Source organism: Rhinopithecus roxellana, chromosome 13, assembly GCF_007565055.1.
Source record: "Rhinopithecus roxellana isolate Shanxi Qingling chromosome 13, ASM756505v1, whole genome shotgun sequence".
Lineage (NCBI taxonomy): Eukaryota > Metazoa > Chordata > Mammalia > Primates > Cercopithecidae > Rhinopithecus > Rhinopithecus roxellana.
In genome coordinates, this window is record NC_044561.1 from 110871492 (window position 1) to 110891188 (window position 19697).

Below are 19697 nucleotides of genomic sequence, written 5' to 3' on the forward strand. Positions count from 1 at the left end.
TGTCATCGGCTTGCCCAAGCATCCCTGGCATCTCTGCTTCTCAACCATAGGCTATGATGTGAATGGTGCTCCCAGGAGTAGTGCAGTACACGACCTGCACAACTGTATGTGGCAGTCCTGCCTACCCTCAGTGGAAGCAGGATGGAGATGTTCCCCTGGGTAAATGTGGCATATGTCCCTCACTATAAGCAAAAAACTAGAGCGAGTTTGAAGTCAGAAGTCCACCCAGAGAGAGACAGGCAGAGTTGCAGGACAGGGATGGAATTCCAGTTCTGGTGTTCATTGTTTTGGAGGCACAGCTTGACCTCTGCCCTTCCCCTCGCTTGATTACATAAGTTTCCAATAATGTATTTTATTTTTGAAGCATAAGTTAGGTTTCTATCACCAACACATTCTATCTAAAAGCCCAAGTCTTTTCCTTAACTTGTCCTAAATGGCCAGTTATTAAGAAATTCCACTGAGGGTTTGGCTGTTGCATACAGCCTTGTGGGCATTTTGCTTATCCAGGTTGACTTTCCCATCTGTGACACTGGCCTACGTAGTGAGGGATTCCAGCAAACAGGGCAGCATGTTGAGTTCTTGAACAAGTGTGTTGTGACAGTCTTTGTTACAGCATTCAAAGAACAGTCTGTTCTCAATGACTGACCCTTTATTTGTCTGCTGACGTCAAAATCAAAACAAGACTGCAGACACACTCTCGCCAATGATAGAAGGGATGAATGTTTGAAGTGGATTTTTTTTCTATTTTTTTGCTTGGAGAGGAGGGTGTGTGGACACTAGGCTGGCCATGGTCCAAGCTGACCTATTTGCCAGCCGATCCCCGACTGGGCTGCCGTAACAAAGTGCCATCATCAACTGGGTGGCTTATAAACAACAGAAATTTATTTCTCACAGTTCTGGAGGCTAGAAGTCCAAGATCAAATGCACCAGTAGATTTGGTAAACTAGGAAGTGGTGAGGGCCCACTTCCTGGTTTATAGACTGATGGCTGTCTTCTTACTGTGTCCTCAAATGGAAGCTGACGTTTCACAAATATTTTCTGGGTAAATGGATGGGTGGGTGAACTCACGGAAGGGACGCTCCTTTAGATGAAGGCTTGGATAAAGGGCGTTAGTGGAGGGACAGAATTGCAGCTCCGTCCGGCCAGGGGGCGCTGCAGGCACGTCTGCGCAGGTAGGGGCCCGGAGGAAGCGCCGCTCTAGGCTGCAGCCGCGCCTCCAGCCGTATTTCAGCTGGCGCTGAGCACCAGAGAGAGAGTCTTCTGGCTGCGGTTTGCGGACTGCGCTTCGCCTTCCCCTTCGCGAGGTTACCCCTGTACTCGCCGCCATCCATCCTGACGCCCGGGATGAGTCACTGAGGGGCAGCGCCCGAGGCGTGGTCTTCCCAAGAACCCCCAGTGGCCTCCCAAGGCCGGTGCTGTGTACCTCCTTCCCGACAAAAGGGGAAACTGAGGCCCCCAGGGGAGTGGGAAGAGCCGGCCGGACGTCAGGCCCAGCCCCTGGTGCAGTGCTCCGTCCCCTCCGCCGGGGTGGGCCCCTCAGGATTCGCGTGTCCTCGGGAAAGAGACTGGCGGGTGAGCCGCGCCCTCGGCCTTCGCTGGGCTGAGCCGACCCCATGCGGACGTCAGACCCCCGGTCCGTACAGTCTCTATGCGGGGAGGCTTAGTGCCCCTTGAGAAACGGCTCGGCAACGTTGTGCCCGGGGCCTTGCACGCGGGCTGAGGGGCGCTGGAGACCTCGCGACTTTCACTCCCCCGACCCCGATCTCCGACTCCTGACTTTGGAAGCCCCCAAAGCTGCTTGTCGGTTGCCTACAGAGTGTCAGTCATTGTGCCACGTCCTTGGAACCGTTAACTCATTTTCTCCTCAATAACCTGTAAAACCTCCACTTTACAGACCAATTGGCTGAGGTTTTAATAGAGGACGCCCAGGGCCCCAGAGGGGCGAATTCCAGACTCCTTTGCCAGGACCTTGTACTAAGCCCCTTCCCTACGCTTTTCCCTGCCTAGGCCTCGTGGGCTATGCGGCTCTCCTGGAGACGGATGACAGATCTCCCTTGGATGACTTTGGTGGTTCCGCACCAGCCAGAGCCCCCGTTTTTCCTGCAGCACCTTGATCTGCACTCCCTGAGGGGCTCCCACTGTCCGCGCGGTGAGGATGTCCCTGGGTAAGTGGTGCTGGTCATGAGCACCTTGGGGGACCCCAGCGAGGGCATGGTCATGAATTCCGAGAACTGTCTGGCAAAGCCGGGTGCAGAGGAGAGCCTGGCTAAGTTCTTTCTTTCTCCTGAGCTTGACTTTCTGTAATGTAATGAAACTGCGAAAACTATGTAAGGGCAAGATCTTGCACGTTTTTCTTGCTTTTGAACCCATGATATCTGGCTACCCGTAGATACTTAATATTTGTGGGATGAATGAACAATTTAGCTTTTTTTTTTTTTTTTTTTTGAGACGGAGTCTCGCTCTGTCGCCCAAGCTGGAGTGCAGTGGCCAGATCTCAGCTCACTGCAAGCTCCGCCTCCCGGGTTCACGCCATTCTCCTGCCTCAGCCTCCCGAGTAGCTGGGACTACAGGCGCCCGCCACCTCGCCCGGCTAGCTTTTTGTACTTTTTAGTAGAGACGGGGTTTCACCGTGTTAGCCAGGATGGTCTCGATCTCCTGACCTTGTGATCCACCCGCCTCGGCCTCCCAAAATGCTGGGATTACAGGCTTGAGCCATGGCGCCCGACCTAGCTTTTTTTTTTTTTTAAACCAAAAATTAGTCTTCTGTGACTTTCTTGATGGGGGCAGATGAGATCTTTGTACTGCATTAGGTGGATAGCGCTCAGGTCCTCTGGGCTTGGCGCTTTGGCAATCTCCAGCAGCTCATTTTGGCCTCTGTTCCTGAATTGCCCTCTGCTCTTTTCTGTGCCTGCATTCGTAAGTGATCACGGGCTGCCCATGTCCTGGTCATTGGTAGTGCAGGCAGAGGAAATGTGGGAAAGGTTGCCGTGTTTGGAGGGTCCACATCTTCACCTTCCTGCCCCGGAAACTTTCCTACACTCCTGCTTCTCAAAGCTGCACACACCTGGGGCCTCCAGAGGACTGGGGCCTGCCATGTGTGTTATGTCATGATTAGAGCTTTCACTTCCTGCTCCCTGCTGTTGGGAACCAGGCTATGTGTGTTGCTTAAATTCCCCTTGATGACCAGCAGAGTCACTGCCACTCAGCCGTGGCACACTCCTGTAAACCTGGTTTTGATCTCCTTTCAATCTTTTGCTGATTAACTACACATTGAACAGTGTTGGCCACCCTCACCCTGCCATAGACCATCCACTGTCTTCCTCTGTAGAGTTAACTATTTTCTCTTTTATGAGGAAATAGTGTGTTTGCTTAGGAATGTTTACTGTCTGGTAACTACTGTGCTAAGCCCTTTCCTGTTGCTTACCGTCCCTGCTGTGAGCAGGGACAAGCTGGGCGCTCACTCATGGCATCTTATCTGTTGCAGATAGTCCACTGTGTGCAGAGGCATGGGAGTTGTCATGTTGGGAACATGCTAGACCTCAGTGTCCTTGAGGTAAGATCTCTGGTTCATTCTCTGGAATGTTGGTTCCTTGTATCTAGTATAGTCCTGTACAGTCTAGTACAGGGGTTTTGGGGTTAGTGTAGGGGAGTTGAGAGGTGAGATGAGAATGGCACTGTGGGTCCCCAGATCCGCTGTCCACCCAGCCAACCCAGATCACCTCTGGCCCTTCTTGTGCCTTTAGGACTTGCTGCTGGGGGGAAACCTCCAGAGTCCCACTTTGGTAATAAGAGGTCTCTGCCCTTTCTCCCTGGGCAGCAGGATGTTGTAATGGAAAATGGGTGAACCTAGGCTTCAGAGACTCTGGTCCTCTGGCTTTAAATCCCCTTCTGCCACTATCCCAGTCAAGGACTGATTCAGAACCTAATTTTCTTCATTTGGAAAATAATGTTCTGATAGAGGTGACTTTTGTGGTACTTGAGACCACATGATTCCTATCATTACCAACCAATGTTTTCCCGCTGTTTTTGCCCCATGTGACTTCTCTTTGATTTCTCCTGGCAGGGAAGTTCTATGGGGCTTTTACAGGAAAGCAGAGCCACTTTTGGGGTCCTGTGCTGGGCTGGATTGTTTTCCTGGACTGAACTTAGTCCACAGGCTGCTGGCGTCTGTTTCTCCTCCTGCATCTCTCTCTGCCCTTGTATACACCTGCATTCAAAAATGATCACGGGCTGCCTGTGCTCTGGTCATCGATAACGCAGGGAGAGGAATTGCTGAAAGCCGTTTCCCGTGTTTGGAGGGTTCACACCTGTCCCTTTCAAATGCTGGCGCTTTCACACACTACTTCTCTCCTGCCAGCACCTTCTGGTCTCAGGAGCATTGCAGGATGCTGTGTGAGTGAGTGATGGGAGACACTTTAGTGTGGCTTTTTTCAGCTTAGCCTCCTGTTATCAGAGAACAGTCTCTCTCAGTGTCAAGGTTTGGGTACTAGATGGTGAGAAAAGCCTGTGTAAATTATTTTTTTTAACAAATAAGTGTGATGTTGGGTGGCATACAGTCACTGCCTTAAGATTTTCAAAGAGAAGCAGCCTTTTGGAGGTGGTGGACCTGGGCAGGTCTTTCAAAGAGTGGGATGCGATGGGCAATAGAAAGGTATTCCAGGGAGGGGTAGCAACATGAGAAGGTCTTTGAGTCTGGGGTGAGCAATAGTAAGACAGATGTGCAGGCAAGTAATGAGAGCGTGGAGGGATGGCTGCTGGGGTGGTCCTTGGCTCCCAGCATGGTGAGGTGGGACATCTATGGGAGGGGCCCTGAGAAGTCTCTCGAGCTGTCTCTCTGCCAGTTGCACATCTGCTCGGTTGCCTGTCAAGACTCTTAGGACAGTTTTGCTAGACTCCTAAGTTTTTATTTTGACTATTCTTTGGGAGCATTGAGATTCCTTTTTGAGATGAGTTTGGTGTGAAAGAAACTGGCAACTCATACCTGATTGATTAACTGGGGGCATTCCCATTGACATCAGCTTGAAGAAAGATGGCAGAACACTGGAGACCAAGTACTTGCAGCCTCCTGCTCTGTGGCCCCTCCTCACTCCAGGGATGCCACCTTGGGTCTGGAGACTGTTGGAGGAAACCCCAAGAGGTGCAGGCACTGAGCCTCTCAAGACAATGATCTGGGGTCCCAGCTTCCCTGGGGGGGTCTCCTCATGGTAAGTGAATGCCAAGAGGTTAAGTCGGCCTGTGTTTCCCAGGTGGAAATTCCAAGCCGCTGGCTTCATTTGTCTTCTCTTTTAGATTGTTTGGGGGTTGAGCACAGACCAAAAGTGATGAGTGATGTCACTCCGTGACTCATGGCTGGACCTTCTTGCCCCTATTGTTTCAGCACAACGCTAATCGACTTTTCCCTCAGCGTGGGTGGGCAGAGGAAAAGCCCTGTGGCTCTGGGGACTTGGGATCCAGAGTTGAAGACCTTTCAGCTGGCTCTGCCCTACCAGTGCCACAGAGTGCCATGGCTCAGGAAGACTGGTTTTCTTCCATCTAGGCCAGGCCATCCAGTGGCCATCCTCCGTGTCCTCCTGCCTGTTCCTGGTGTGACTTCTGAAAACCAAGAATTTGTTCCTGTTGACTTTTTCTGCGCCATGGACCATTGTCCTCTCACACACTCAATAAATCTTGAAACATGCCCTGCTGCTAGTTCTTTCATTTTTGTGTATTTGTTTTTTTTATCAGTATCTCCGTGTGTCAGCAAGACTGGGTATAGAGACTGCGTCACAAGGGCAGGTTTTCTGGTTCTCATTCATTAAGACTTTCCCCTTGACACACACCCAAGGCTTGACCTAGGGAATGTGAGATGGGACGTGGGATTTGGACTGGGGTTGAACAGTAATCCCAAGTGCATCTAGGGGTTGCGGGGATTCAGGCTTAGGAGATAAGGGGAACTGTTAGGATTAAGTTGGCGGGGGAAACATTTGAGCCAGAGCTTTGGGAGAGAAGACGGGATGACTTAGGGATGGAGGCAGGGGCGGGAGTCCTTGAGGAATGTAAGAGTGCCCTGAGCTCAGGTGGTGGATTGCAGGTGAATGTAGGAGTTGGTTTTGAGCAGAGGAGAGAGTGGAGTGTATGAGGAACAGCTGCCCTTGGAGAGCTCTATGGGTGTGGCAGGCAGTGCCAGCCTCTGGGGCTTGTGTTACCATGAGCCAGATTTGGTCTTTGGGGATTCTCTTTGGTAGCAGCGATCGCAGTGATGTGCTCAGTGTGTATGTGTGTCGCCACTGCACATATTACCCTGTCCTCGTTTTTCAGGTAAATTTCACACACAAGAATGCTCCCAAAGGCCATGGGAGAAAGTAGGGGGTCAGTTGGTCCCATTCCTTCAGTTGAAATAGAAATCACTGTGACTAAGCCAGGCGTGGTGGCGCACGCCTGTAATCCCAGCACTTTGGGAGGCTAAGGCGGGCAAATCACTTGAGGGTCAGGAGTTCGAGACCAGCCTGGCCGATGTGGTGAAACCCCATCTCTATGAAAAATACAAAAATTAGGCATGGTGGCAGGCACCTATATTCCTAGCTACTCAGGAGGCTGATGCAGGAGAATCACTTGAACTTGGGAGGTGGAGGTTGCAGGGAGCTGAGATTATGCCACTGCACTCCAGCCTAGGCAACAGAGTGAGACTCTGTCTCAAAAAAAAAAAAAAAAAAAAAAAAGAAATCACTGTGACTAGGGTTGAGGGAAACCAGGCTTTCAGGCATCTCTGATGACCTCTGCCAGCAGGAGACTTTCTTGGGGACTGAAGAGTCCACTCTGCCAGCCATTTCTGGCGAGGGCCTTATTTCTGCATTGTCCCCTTCCTTATTCCTACCCAAGAACCACCTGACACCTCTGATTTGCTCTCTTGAAGATCTCCCCACCTGCTGCAACCCCTCTCTGGTCAGTTTTATCCAACTGTGGCCCTTGTCCTTTAGTGAGAAATGACCACATTTCCCCCACCAAAGAAAGGGAGTAAAAGTTCTCCCCTTTTCTGAGTCCACTATTTTTAGTGAAGTTTTACACTGGTTGGTGTCTTGAATTGGTAGACCTGTCTTTCGTTAGCAAACTGACCCCTCTCATTGCTAAGCAGGTTCCCGTCCACTAATAGGACCAGTGTCTACACCCCACTCCCTTCTCCTTTAATCTCTCGTCTTTCTCTCTTTTATGGTCTTCTTGACCCACTATCTCAATCCTGCAACCTGGGGGTCCCTTACACCCTGTTTAGTTTGTTCTATAGGAGGCAACAGTGATGGAGTACTGAAAAACAAGGGAAGAGGCGAGACTGCCACACAGTAGGGGAAGAGTGTCAGTTATAGAGATAGATCACTTAACCGTGACCTGGCCCCCAGCATAAAAATTTCCTTACTAACCCAGACGGGTTGATTTGTGGAGGGTTCCCTCATTTATCACCCTATTTTCATGCGTCCTAGTGGTTGCAGGCTGGATGTGAAGGTCAGTGAACTAATATGTTAGAAGCTCTTAGCATAGCACTTGGCACACAGGAAGTGCTCAATAAAGGACAGCTCCTCTCAATCACTGGAACTTCCTTTCCAATTGTATGTGGTCCTCATCGCTGGCCCAGCCTCTTAGGTCTTTCTTCTCCTGCCCTCTGCCACCCTCGCCCGACCCTACCCTTGGCCTGTAGCCTAGACTTCCCATTCTCCAGAGGAGACAGCAAGGCCCTCCTCACTCTGCCTGTGGCCTGCCTGCCCACCCTTTTCTCAAGCACCCTAGGCCTCAGCCACCCTTCTGCTTAAGGTCCCTGCACATGTTCTTTTCCCGGCCTATGTGCCTGGAATGCATCATTCGCTTCAAGCTTAGCTGACTCAGCTTGTGTCACTTTCTTCAGGAAGTCTTTGCCGGCGGAACCTCCACCCAGACTGGATTCCCCGCCCCTCCTTCCATTCATGTCAAGTATCAGTTCTGTGCAGGCACAATTCTAGGAACTGGTAAACAAAACAGGCAAAAGAGCAAATCCCTGCTTTGTACTTACATTTTGGAGGACAAGGGCATATCATAAAACAAAGTACTAAAATGGGTAGCATGTTTGAGAAATGTTAAGGAAAAAAGTTATAAAGCAGGGAAACAAGATAGGAAGTTTGAGGACCAGCAGAGGGAGTAGCATTTTAAATTGACTAGACGGGAAGGTGTGATTTGACTAAAGTGAGGAGCTCTCGCTGCTGGGCGTTCACTGCAGCCTGTGCAAGCCGCCATCACCGCATGGACCATGGACAATAGGAAGCTTTTCCTTTGGATACCAGGCTCAGTGAAGTGGGGAGACAACAGGCATCTGAGGCCACCGCAATGCTGCTTCTGATTATGGACGTTTCACCATGTTGTGAGGGTGGCAGCTGAATCAAGCCAGGATTAACTGGTCAGCACCTGGAAGGGTGTGTCTAGAGGCCAGGCTCTGCACCTGTCAGCTCCCCATCCCCCACACCTCCAACCACAGCTCAGTGGTCTAGGGAAGCTCAGTCACCCAAGGACAGCCTTGATAGGCCTAACCCATCACCTTGGTCCAGGACCCATAGCAGTGATCACCGAGCCCTGCAGTGTTTCTGCTGGGAGAGTTCTGCATGTCAAGAGACTGAGTAATTGGTTGCAGAAACAGGAAAAGACAGAGTAATTAAGTCTTAACAGCAGCCTAGGAGCACAGAACATTGAGCTCCTGTTGCAAGTGAGGTCCTATTGCAAGTTTCTAGAACTCAGGTGGAGAATGAAATTTCAGTTTCCAAACCACATTCGTGCTCCTCCAGGCATGACTGTCAGCAGTATTCTGACTTGCCATGAGGGGCCTGGGGGTCAGTTTTTTCTGAATTTTTATAAGGTGTGGCCATGTGACCAAGATTCCTCTTCCTTTTCTAAAAAAAATTTTTGTTTATTTTTTGAGACAGAGTCTTGCTCTGTCACCTAGGCTGGAGTGCAGTGGTGTGATCTCAGCTCACTGCAACCTCCGCCTCCTGGGTTCAAGTGATTCTTCTGCCTCAGCCTCCCAAGTGACTGGGAGTATAGGCGTGCACCCCCACACCCAGCTAATTTTTGTAATTTTAGTAGAGACAGGGTTTCACCATATTGGCCAGGCTAGTCTCAAACTTCTGACTTCAAGTGATCCTCCCGCCTCGGCCTCCCAAAGTGTTGGGATTACAGGCATGAGCCACCATGCCCAACCTGTTTTTAATTATTTTTTTATTTTAAGACAGGGTTTTACTCTATCGCCCAGTCTGGAGTGCGGTGGCACAATCTGGGCTCACTACAGCTTCAACTTCTTGGGCTCAAGCAATCCTCCTGCCTCAGCCTGCTAAGTAGCTACAGGTGTGTGCCATCAGGCCAGGCTAGCTTTTGTTTTTTTTTTGTTTTTTTTTTTGGTAGAGATAGGATTTTGCAGTGTTTCCCAGGCTGCTCTCAAAATCCCGGTCTCAAGTGATCCTCCCAAATTGGCCTCCCAAAGCAGTGGTGGTACAGGCGTGAGCCACCACACATAGCCTTTTTTTTTTTTTTTTTTTTTTTGAGAGTCCTTACATTCACTACTACTGTGTCCATTACTAAAGGGAGGAAAATGAGTCTTTTCTCATTATAGTAAAAAACTTACCAACATAATGCCTGACGAGTGGCAGGTGCTCAGTCAACATTTTGGGATAAGGAATGAGGCCAGCAGATGCCTTGATAGTGTGCACCAGGAATGACTCATGCAGGCCCCTCTGCCTCTGTGGGTACAACTGATGACAGGTGGGCCTGGTGAAGTCATTAAGAATCTGATGTGGCTGGGCAAGGTGGCTCGTACTTGGAATCCCAGCTACCCAGGAGGCTGAGGTGGAAGGATCACTTGAATCCAGGAGTTTGAGACCAACCTGGGCGATACAGCGAGACCCTGTCTCTAAAAAAAAAAATTTTTTTTTTAATTAGCTGGGCACATTGGCACATGCATGTAGTTCCAGCTACTTGGGAGACTGAGGAGGGAGGATTCCTTGAGCCCAGTTCGAGGCTCCAGTGAGTTATGATCACGCCACTGCACTCCAGTCCGGGCAACAGAGCAAGACCCTGTCTCTTAAAGAAAAAAAAAAAGACCCGGGCAGGTGGCCCACACCTGTAATCCCAACACTGGGAGGCTGAGGTAGGGGGATTACTTGAGCCCAGGAGTTTGAGACCAGCCTAGGCAACATGGTGAAACCCCATCTCTACAAAAAAAATACAAAAATTAGCTGGGTGTGATGGCACGTGCCTGTAGTCCCAGCTACCAGCATGGGCAACAATGAGACCCTGTCTCAAAACAAACAAACGAATAAAAAAAACCGATGTGGTCACTTAATTGCTATGGGGTCTGGAGCACATTATTTTGCCTCCCTGACCCTCAGCTTCTGGCTCTCTAATTTGACCATCAACATAGCACCCCCAAATAGCAATGATTAAGATGATGCATGTTAAATGCATAACATAGTAACTGCCTTGCATGGAGTGCTCGATAAATGTCTAATGTTTTTATCTGATGAGCACATATAGCTTGTTGATAGTTAAAATGAAGAACAAATATAAAATGTCTCATCTGTTAAGGCACCACAAATACTTTCTTCTTTCTTGTTTGCTAATTTGCACACATCCCAGCAGGGTTGGTGTTAATCACTGCTACCATTGATTGAAATTCTATTAAATCCCATGCACTGTATTAAGCCTGTATATATAATTACCTCACTTAATCTTCACAACAACCCAGTGAGGTAGATTTAATTATCTTCCATTTTACAAATAAGGAAACCAAGGCTCAAAGAAATGGAAGAGACCTGTCTACATCTAATGAGTGGCTCAGCTAGTTTTCCATTTCCTGCTGTATTAAATAGTGAAAAGTGTTTCGGGCTGATTTCATAAATAGCATAACCATACCAAGCTTGTCAGATGCTTGTTTATACTGGAAAACTGGAAATTAGGATATTTTACTATTTGTTCCATCTGCTTCAAATTATTGCCTATTATTTAGACTTGTTGAAATAGTCCCCATCTACATCAATGGTTTTGCAGGTGGAACTTATGAACCTGACATGTACAGGGACAATAGCCATGTTTTAGCCAACACCAAAATATCAAGTGTCCTTCCCACTACTGTTGTGTCTGAAGCAAGAGGCATCCCAGACCCCCAGAACTTGAGGAAACTTGAGAAAGGTATCACCAATGTGGCCCAATAACCAGGATTAGCATCAAGAAGAGCCATAATCCTACCAGGAAATTGTTGCCTGGCACCGGAGCACCTGTGACACAGTGGGTGGGAGATTCCATGGCTGAATTGAGCCGGGAGAATGAAGAGCTGGACAGAATGAAGTTTCATTTGTCCATCTGAGAAATATTTTTTAGGCACTGTGCTGGGAATAGAGATACCAGGATGAACAAGAAAGTTGTTGCCCTAAAGAGGATCACATAAATGTATATAGATAATAAGTTATATGAATTCACATTCCAGATACGTATGAACAATCACTATGTGCTGGGCCTTGCTCTTAGATGGGCATTTGGGTCTGAACAAAGCAAATGAAGGAGCTTATAGTGTAGGACAATGCTGTCCAGTTAGAAACATAATGTGAGCACATACATAAACTTTTCCTGGTAACCTCATTAAATAAAAAGAAGCAGGTGAAATAAATTTTGGTGGCCGGGCGCGGTGGCTCAAGGCCTGTAATCCCAGCACTGTGGGAGGCCGAGACGGGCGGATCACTAGGTCAGGAGATCGAGACCATTCTGGCTAACACGGTGAAACCCCGTCTCTACTAAAAAAATACAAAAAACTAGCCGGGCGAGGTGGTGGGCGCCTGTAGTCCCAGCTACTCGGGAGGCTGAGGCAGGAGAATGGCATAAACCCGGGAGGCGGAGCTTGCAGTGAGCTGAGATCCGGCCACTGCACTCCAGCCTGGGCGACAGAGCGAGACTCCGTCTCAAAAAAAAAAATAAAAATAAAAAAATAAATTTTGGTAATATTTATATATTTCATTTAGCTCATTACATCAAATAATATTGTTATTTCAACATGTAATTAATACTAAAAATTATCATTATTATTATTTTGAGATAAGAGTCTCTCTCTGTCACCCAGGCTGGAGTGCAGTGGTGTGATCTTGGCTCACTGCAACCTCTGCCTCCCGGGTTACAGTGATCCTTCCACCTCAGTTTCCCAAGTAGCTGGGACTACAGGCATGTGCCACCATACCTCATTTCTGTATTTTTAGTAGATATGGGGTTTTGCCATGTTGGCCAGGCTGGTCTCGAACTCCTGGCCTTAAATGATCTACCCGCCTTGGCCTCCCAAAGTGCTCAGATTATAGGCGTGAGCTACCTTGCCTGGCCAATATTAAAAATTATTAATAAGATTTTTCCCCAAATGAAATCTTTGAAATCTGGTATATGTTTTATACATACAGCACATCTCAGTTTAGACTAGCCACATTTAGAGTGCTCAGTAGCCACATACGGCAAGTAGCTATCTTACTGGACATCATAGCTTTAGACAATAAAGGGTTCAAGGATGCCTCCTTCACAGGAAGGCTGCTGCATCTTGTGGGGGCTTAATGAAACTGTTCCAGCTTGGATCCCCCATTCTCTGGTATCCCCTCTCCCCCATCTTGGCAGAGCAGGGCCAGGTATATATCAGACATGCCTGATGAAATCCTACCTCATGTTCCAGAGCCTTCTGGAGGCAGGACACCAAGTCCTGGGTGTGCTTCTCTAGCACCGATCCTACTGGAGTTAACTTTAGTGTGCCCAGTCAGTCACTACCTATTTACAAAGTGCTGGCCTCTGTGCTAAGCACTGTGAATGCACGCCAGTGAACACAGACATTTGTTAGCTCATAATCTCATCAAGATAAACAAGATACAATGAATAAATTGTTGAAAAACCATGAGAAATTCTATGGAGGAAGAGGGAAAGGTGCGCAGGAGTAAATAGGGCACCTGACCTCTTGGGACTCAGGGAAGTAGACTTAACTGAGCAAAGGAGGAGAGTGGTCCACATGCAAAAGCAGCGTGGAGGATGCAGGGAGGAGCTCAACGGTGGTTGGTGTGGCTGGCATGCAGCCCAGAGTGGTGTGAGCACTGGCTTTGGAGTCACAGATCTGGTCCAACTTAACTGGGTGACTTTGATGACAAGTTTTAAACTCTGTGCACCTCAGTGACCTCCTTTAGAGGGATGTGGTGAAGATTAAACAGATTGATGTTTGTTTTTTTTAAGACGGAGTCTTGCTCTGTCACCCAGGCTGGAGTGCAGTGGTGCAATCTCCACTCACTGCAACCTCCGCTTCCCGGGTTCAAGCGATTCTCCTGCCTCAGCCTCCCTAGTAGCTGAGATTACAGGCATGCGCCACCACACCTGGCTAATTTTTGTATTTTTAGTAGAGATGGGGTTTCACCATGTTTCACCAAGGTGGTCTCAAACTCCTGACCTCAAGTGATCCACTCACCTTGGCCTCCCAAAGTGCTGGGATTACAGGCATGAGCCACCACGCCCTGCCATGAGCAGCTATTTTTTTTTAAATAAACCTTTGATTTTGGAATAATTTTAGATTTACAGAAAAATTTAAAACCTAGTACATAGAGTTCCCATATGCCCTTCAACCAGCTGCCCCTAATATTAGCATCTTATGTAACCATGACACATTTGTCAAAACTAAGGAATTAACACTGGTACATTACCATTAACTGAACCACAGACCCTATCTGGATTTCGCCAGTTTTCCTATTGATGTCCATTTTCTCTGCCATACAGAATAGCACATTACATTTGGTTATGTGTCCTTAATCTCCTCCATCTGGAATGGTTTCTCAGTCTTCCTTTGTTTTTCATGACCTTGACAATTTTAAAGTGTTGGTAAGATATTTTGTAGAATGTTTCTCAATTTGGATTTTTCTTTTTCTTTTTCTTTTTTTGAGACGGAGTCTTGCTCTGTTGCCCAGGCTGGTGTGCAGTGGCACAATCTCAGCTCACTGCAGCCTCCACTTCTCAAGTTCAAACGATTATCATGCTTTAGCATCCCGAGTAGTTGGGACTACAGGTGTGTGCCACCACGCCCAGCTAATTTTTGTATTTTGTTTTCTTTTGAGATGGAGTCTCCCTCTGTCATGCAGACTGGAGTGCAGTGGTGTGATCTCGGCTCCCTGCAGCCTCTGCCTCCCGATTTCCAGCGATTCTCCTGTCTCAGCCTCCTGGGTAGCTGGGATTACAGGCATGCGCCACCATACCTGGCTAATTTTTGTATTTTTAGTAAAGATGGTGCTTCACTATGTTGGCCAGGCTGGTCTCGAACTCCTGACCTCAGCTAATCCACCCCCCCTCAGTCCTCCGAAGTGCTAAGATTGCAAGTGTGAGCCAATGCACCCAGCCTGATTTTTGTATTTTTAGTAAAGATGGGTTTTTGCCATGTTGGCCAGGCTGGTCTCATACTCCTGGCCTCAGGGGATCTGCCTACCTTGGCCTTCCAAAGTTCTGGGATTATAGGCGTGAGCCACCACACCCGGCCCTCAATTTAGGTGTTTCTAACATTTTCTCATGATTAGACTGGAGGCTATGGGTTTCTGGGAAGAACACGCCAGAGGTGAAGTGCCCTTCTCATCACATCATATCGGGGGTACACGATATCAACGTGACTCATCATCAGTGACATTAACCTTGATCACTTGGTGAAGGTGGTGGCTGCCAGACTTCTCTGCTGTGAAATTCTTATTTTTCCCTTTCCATACCATAATATTTGGAACATAGATTTGATTTTAATAGATATTCTAAAAATATATATTTAGAAATCTATACCCACACTGAAAGAGTATATATTTTTCTCAAGCACCTTTGGGGTATTTATTAATATTGCTTGCATATTTACCATATTTACAAATATTGTCTACAGCGCAGAATGTGGTAACTTTTATGCTGCAAAGCAAGTCTCAAATATTAATACCAGCACATCAGTATCAGGAATAAATGGGCTGGGCGTGGTGGCTCACGCCTTTAATCCCAGCACTTTGGGAGGCTGAGTTGGGCAGATCAGCTGAGGTCAGGAGTTTGAGATCAGCCTGGCCAACACAGTAAAACCCTGTCTCTACTAAAACTATAAAAATTTGCCAGGCGTGGTGGCGTGTGCCTGTAGTCCCAGCTCCTTAGGAGGCTGAGGCAGGAAAATTACTTGAACCCCGGAGGTGGAGGTTGCAGTAAGCAGAGATCTTGCCACTTTGCCACTGCACTCCAGCCTGGTCAACAGAGCAAGACTCCATCGCAAAAAAAAAAAAAAAAGAATAAATGTCCGCAATATGTCACTACAATATAAAGTCTAAATAAAAACAAAACAAGCATTAAAAATACTCAGACCTGAAGGATAATGAAAATACTGTATTATCAAAACTTACACTATGTATAGCTAAAACAGTAGAAAGGAGAAATTTATAGCCTCAAACGCTTTCATTGGGAAAGAATTTCCCACCAGTAAGGGAGTGTGTGACTCATTACACAGGTTAGATGGCAGTTTAGAGAGTTCACTCCAGTGTGTTTGGCATTTCTCCAGGACTTTTGCAGCACTCCGAGGAATCAGAGCCCCAGTAACTACTGAGATTGAATGAGCCACTAGTGCAGTAAAATGCAGACACAGAACAGCTTATATTTGATTCCACAAAGAAAAGGAATGAGGTCTTTTCCCACTTTAGCTTTGTGAAATAAGTTCCATTTCCATTGGAGATGCTGAAGGAAATCAGGTTTTATGTTATGTTTTATTTAGATCTGCTAGAGATACTGTGTTTTTTTTTTTCTTTTTTTTTTTTTTTTTTTTTTTTTTGGTTGGTTATTTTTGAGACAGGGTCTCCTCTGTCACCCAGGCTGGAGTGCAGTGGTGCAATCACAACTCACTGCAGCCTCAACCTCCACTCAGGCAATCTTCCTGCTTCAGCCTTCCAAGTAGCTGGGATCACATCCACCTGCCACCATGCCCAGCTAAGGGTTTCACCATGTTGCCTAGGCTGATCTCGAATGCCTGGGTTCAAGTGTTAGACCCACCTCGGCCTCCCAAAGTATTGGGATTACAGGCGTGAGCCACGGCGCCCAGCCCGTTTTGTTTGGGGCAAGGGTTTTGACATTTTATATATATACATACACACACACACACACTGGCTGGATGTGGTGGTGCACAACTCTAATCCCAGCTCTTTGGGAGGCCAGGCTGATGACTTGAACTCAGAAGTTCAAGACCAGCCTAGGCAACATAGTGAGATCCCATCTCTAAAAAAAATACAAAAAGGCTGGGAACGGTGGCTCCCGTCTGTAATCCCAGCACTTTGGGAGGCTGAGACGGGCAGATCACGAGGTCAGCAGTTCGAGACCAGCCTGGCCCGCGTGGTGAAACCCTATCTCTACTAAAAATACAACACATTAGCCCGGGCACGGTGGCGCGCACCTGTAATTCCAGCTACTCAGGAAGCTGAGGCAGGAGAATAGCTTGAACCCAGGAGGCAAAGTTTGCAGTGAGCCAAAATCACACCACTGCACTCCAGCCTGGGCAACAGAACGAAACTCCGTCTCAAAAAAAAAAAAAAAAAAAGCCGGGCATTGTGGTGCATGTGCCTGTATCTGCAGCTACTTGGGAGGCTGAGATGGGAGGACTGCTTGAGCCCGGGAGGTTGAGGTTGCAGTGAGCCAAGATTGCACTCCAGTCTGGGTGACAGAGTGAAACCCTGTCTCAAAAAAGAAAAAATACTGTCCCTGCCAAATCCAAGACAGACAACTTTTCTTTTTCTTTTTCTTTTCTCTCTTTTTTTTTTTTTTTTTTTGAGACAGAGTCTCGCTCTGTCGCCCAGGCTGGAGTGCAGTGGCATGATCTCAGCTCACTGCAACCTCCACCTCCCTGATTCAAGTGATTCTCATGCCTCAACCTCCCAAGTAGCTGGGATTACAGCCAACTGCCACCATGCCCAACTAATTTTTGTATTTTTAGTAGAGATGTGATTTCACCATGTTGACCAGGCTGGTCTCAAACTCCTGGCCTCGAGTGATCTGCCTGCCTTGGCCTCCCAAAGTGCTGGGATTACAGGCAAGAGCCACCATGCCCAGGCCAGTTTTCTATAGTGAAATGAGTCACACAGGAATATAATTGTGACCATTTTCCCTGGCAAATATCTAAGTAACTTTAAGGTTAGTCGGCTCCTGTGTCATAGGCATCGCCACGTGTGCTACCTTTTTCAGAAGGCCCCACTTTCCTTGTAAACCTCTCTCCATCTCTAATAGGCCCTGTATGGGTTCTGCTGTCTCAGTTTTAACTGTCTTCTGCTTGATGTGAGTTCAGCCTGGGGATATAAAGCTTTGCAGAGCCACTGCCTTTGAATTATTCCCTGAAAGCTTGATTAGGGAGGCCAATCATTATGGGCTACGGTGGGATTCCTTGAACTCTCTTGGAATGGGCTCACCAAGGACTACCTTTGGTTCCAGGAAAACCTATCATTTTATTTCCTTTAAATTAAGCATTTTCAGTGTCATTGGCTCAGCCAAGCATCCCTAGCATTTCTACTTTTCTTTTTTTTTTTTTTTTTTTTTTGAGACGGAGTCTCGCTCTGTCGCCCGGGCTGGAGTGCAGTGGCCGGATCTCAGCTCACTGCAAACTCCGCCTCCCGGGTTTACGCCATTCTCCTGCCTCAGCCTCCCGAGTAGCTGGGACTACAGGCGCCCGCCACCTCGCCCAGCTAGTTTTTTGTATTTTTTTAGTAGAGATGGGGTTTCACCATGTTAGCCAGGATGGTCTCGATCTCCTGACCTCGTGATCCGCCCGTCTCGGCCTCCCAAAGTGCTGGGATTACAGGCTTGAGCCACCGCGCCCGGCCGCATTTCTACTTTTCAACCGTAGATGAGTGGTGCTCCCATGAGTTGTGCAGTACACAACCTGCACAGCCATATGTGGCAGTTGTGCAGGGTGGCAGTTCTGCCTACCCTCAATGGAAGATGGATGGGGATTTGTTCTGAGGTAAACCTGGGATGCATTCCTCACATATGCAAGAAAGCTGAGTGAGTGTAAAATTAGAAGTTTGTATATGGAGAGAGGCAGAGACATAGGACGGGGAGTCCCAATGGAATTCCAGTCCCTGGTGTTGTCTTGCAAGTCTGCCTTGATCTCTGCCCTCCCCCTCATTTGATTATGTGAGCTTTCGAATCAGTATCACTCTTTATTTATTTCTTTTTAGCATAAGTTAGGTTTTTGTCATGAACACATTCTGGCTAAAAGCCTGAGTCTCTTCCTTAACTTGCCCCAAATGGCCAGTTACTATGGAATTCTACTGGGGGGTTGGCTGTTGGATGAGGCTCTGAGGGTATTTTGCTTATCCAGGTTGACTTTCCCATCTGTGATGCTGGCCTGCCTAATGAGGGATTCCAGCAAACAGGGTGGCATGCTGAGCTCTCAAAATAAACATGATGGCAGCCTTTGCACACAGTATTCAGAAAACAATCCATTATCAGTGGCTTGCCCTTATTTTTTGGTCCCTAAATGTATTTGCTGGCATTAAAAATAAAACAGCAGGCATGCTCCCTCCAAGAAGGAGAAGTGTGTGTGTAAACTGGTCCTTTTCTACTGGAGGGGGTATTCTGGGGTACGAGTGAGGGCCCAGTGAGGGCTCAGGCTGACAATCAGGGTCTACCTGGAAAATGGTGTTCTTAAAGAGTGGAGGCAGTGGGCTCAAAGGAGCTTGAGGAGGCTATAGGGGGAAGTGCAGGACACCAGCCAAGGCAGTCCTGGAGTGTGCAAGGCCCAGGACCAAGATTTTTGCATGGCCCCTGCCTCTTTCTGTTCTAGTCCAGGAACCATCTCTTCATCTTTTTTTTTTTTTTTAATGTAAAATGTGCCATTCCTGCTTACTCTTATGTTGTCATCACAAAAAAGGTACATTGTTTGGAACCTGTTACTACTGAAGATCTTGCTTTAGCAGTTCCCTAATACATTTATTTAATGTTGGATATATCATTATGTATGATGCTATATCATCCATGGGTGGTTGACTTGTTCTCAGAGATAGTTACTGTGCCTTACTGATGAGAACTACAAATATAAATGCTGCCCAGAGTGTGCAGGAAAAGGTGAATGATAATTTATTTTCTGGTCATGTTAAATTTACCATTGGGAATTTTTTTCTTCAATGTAGGACAACACCTCTTCCAACTGTGTCTTGATCTCTTTAGGTCCAAATTGTTGCATTCCTATAATGTGGTTGCTTTCAATGATGGCTGCACCCCTGCCTTCCATTAGCAGGGAGCAGAGCAAGGGGCCTGTGAGCAGAGTGAGAAGAGCAAGCTCGTTTAAGCAAGATACTTCCATCTCTTATTCTCCACGGCTTAAGACTAATGAAAGAATAATGTCACCACATCAACTGGAGGCGTGAAAGTACATCAATAGGAAGCGTATGCTGGTGTTGGGGAGCAACATCTCAAAAATCCTTGGTGGATGTTACAGACTGAATATGTGTTCCCCCCACCTCCCGGCCCCAAATTCATACACTGAAGCCCTAATCTCCAATGTGATGGTATTAGGAGGTGGGGCTTTGGGAGGTAATTAGGTTTAGATAAGGTCGTGAGGGTGGAACCCCCATGATAGGTTTGTTTGTTTGTTTATTTATTTATTTATTTATTTATTTATTTATTTATTTATTTATTGGGATGGAGTCTTGCTTGCTCTATCGCCCAGGCTG

At 47.5% G+C, this 19697-nt stretch overlaps 2 non-coding genes across 2 annotated transcripts; both read left to right on the forward strand.

The window, feature by feature from the left end:
• Positions 1-2906: 2906 nt before the first annotated feature.
• Positions 2907-3038, forward strand: LOC115893031. The gene has a single exon (XR_004052990.1). It is a non-coding gene; the product is annotated as a small nucleolar RNA SNORA71 (small nucleolar RNA).
• Positions 3039-4205: 1167 nt separating this feature from the next.
• LOC115893029 lies at positions 4206-4339 on the forward strand. Its single transcript, XR_004052988.1, has one exon. It is a non-coding gene; the product is annotated as a small nucleolar RNA SNORA71 (small nucleolar RNA).
• The last annotated feature ends 15358 nt before the right edge of the window (positions 4340-19697 follow it).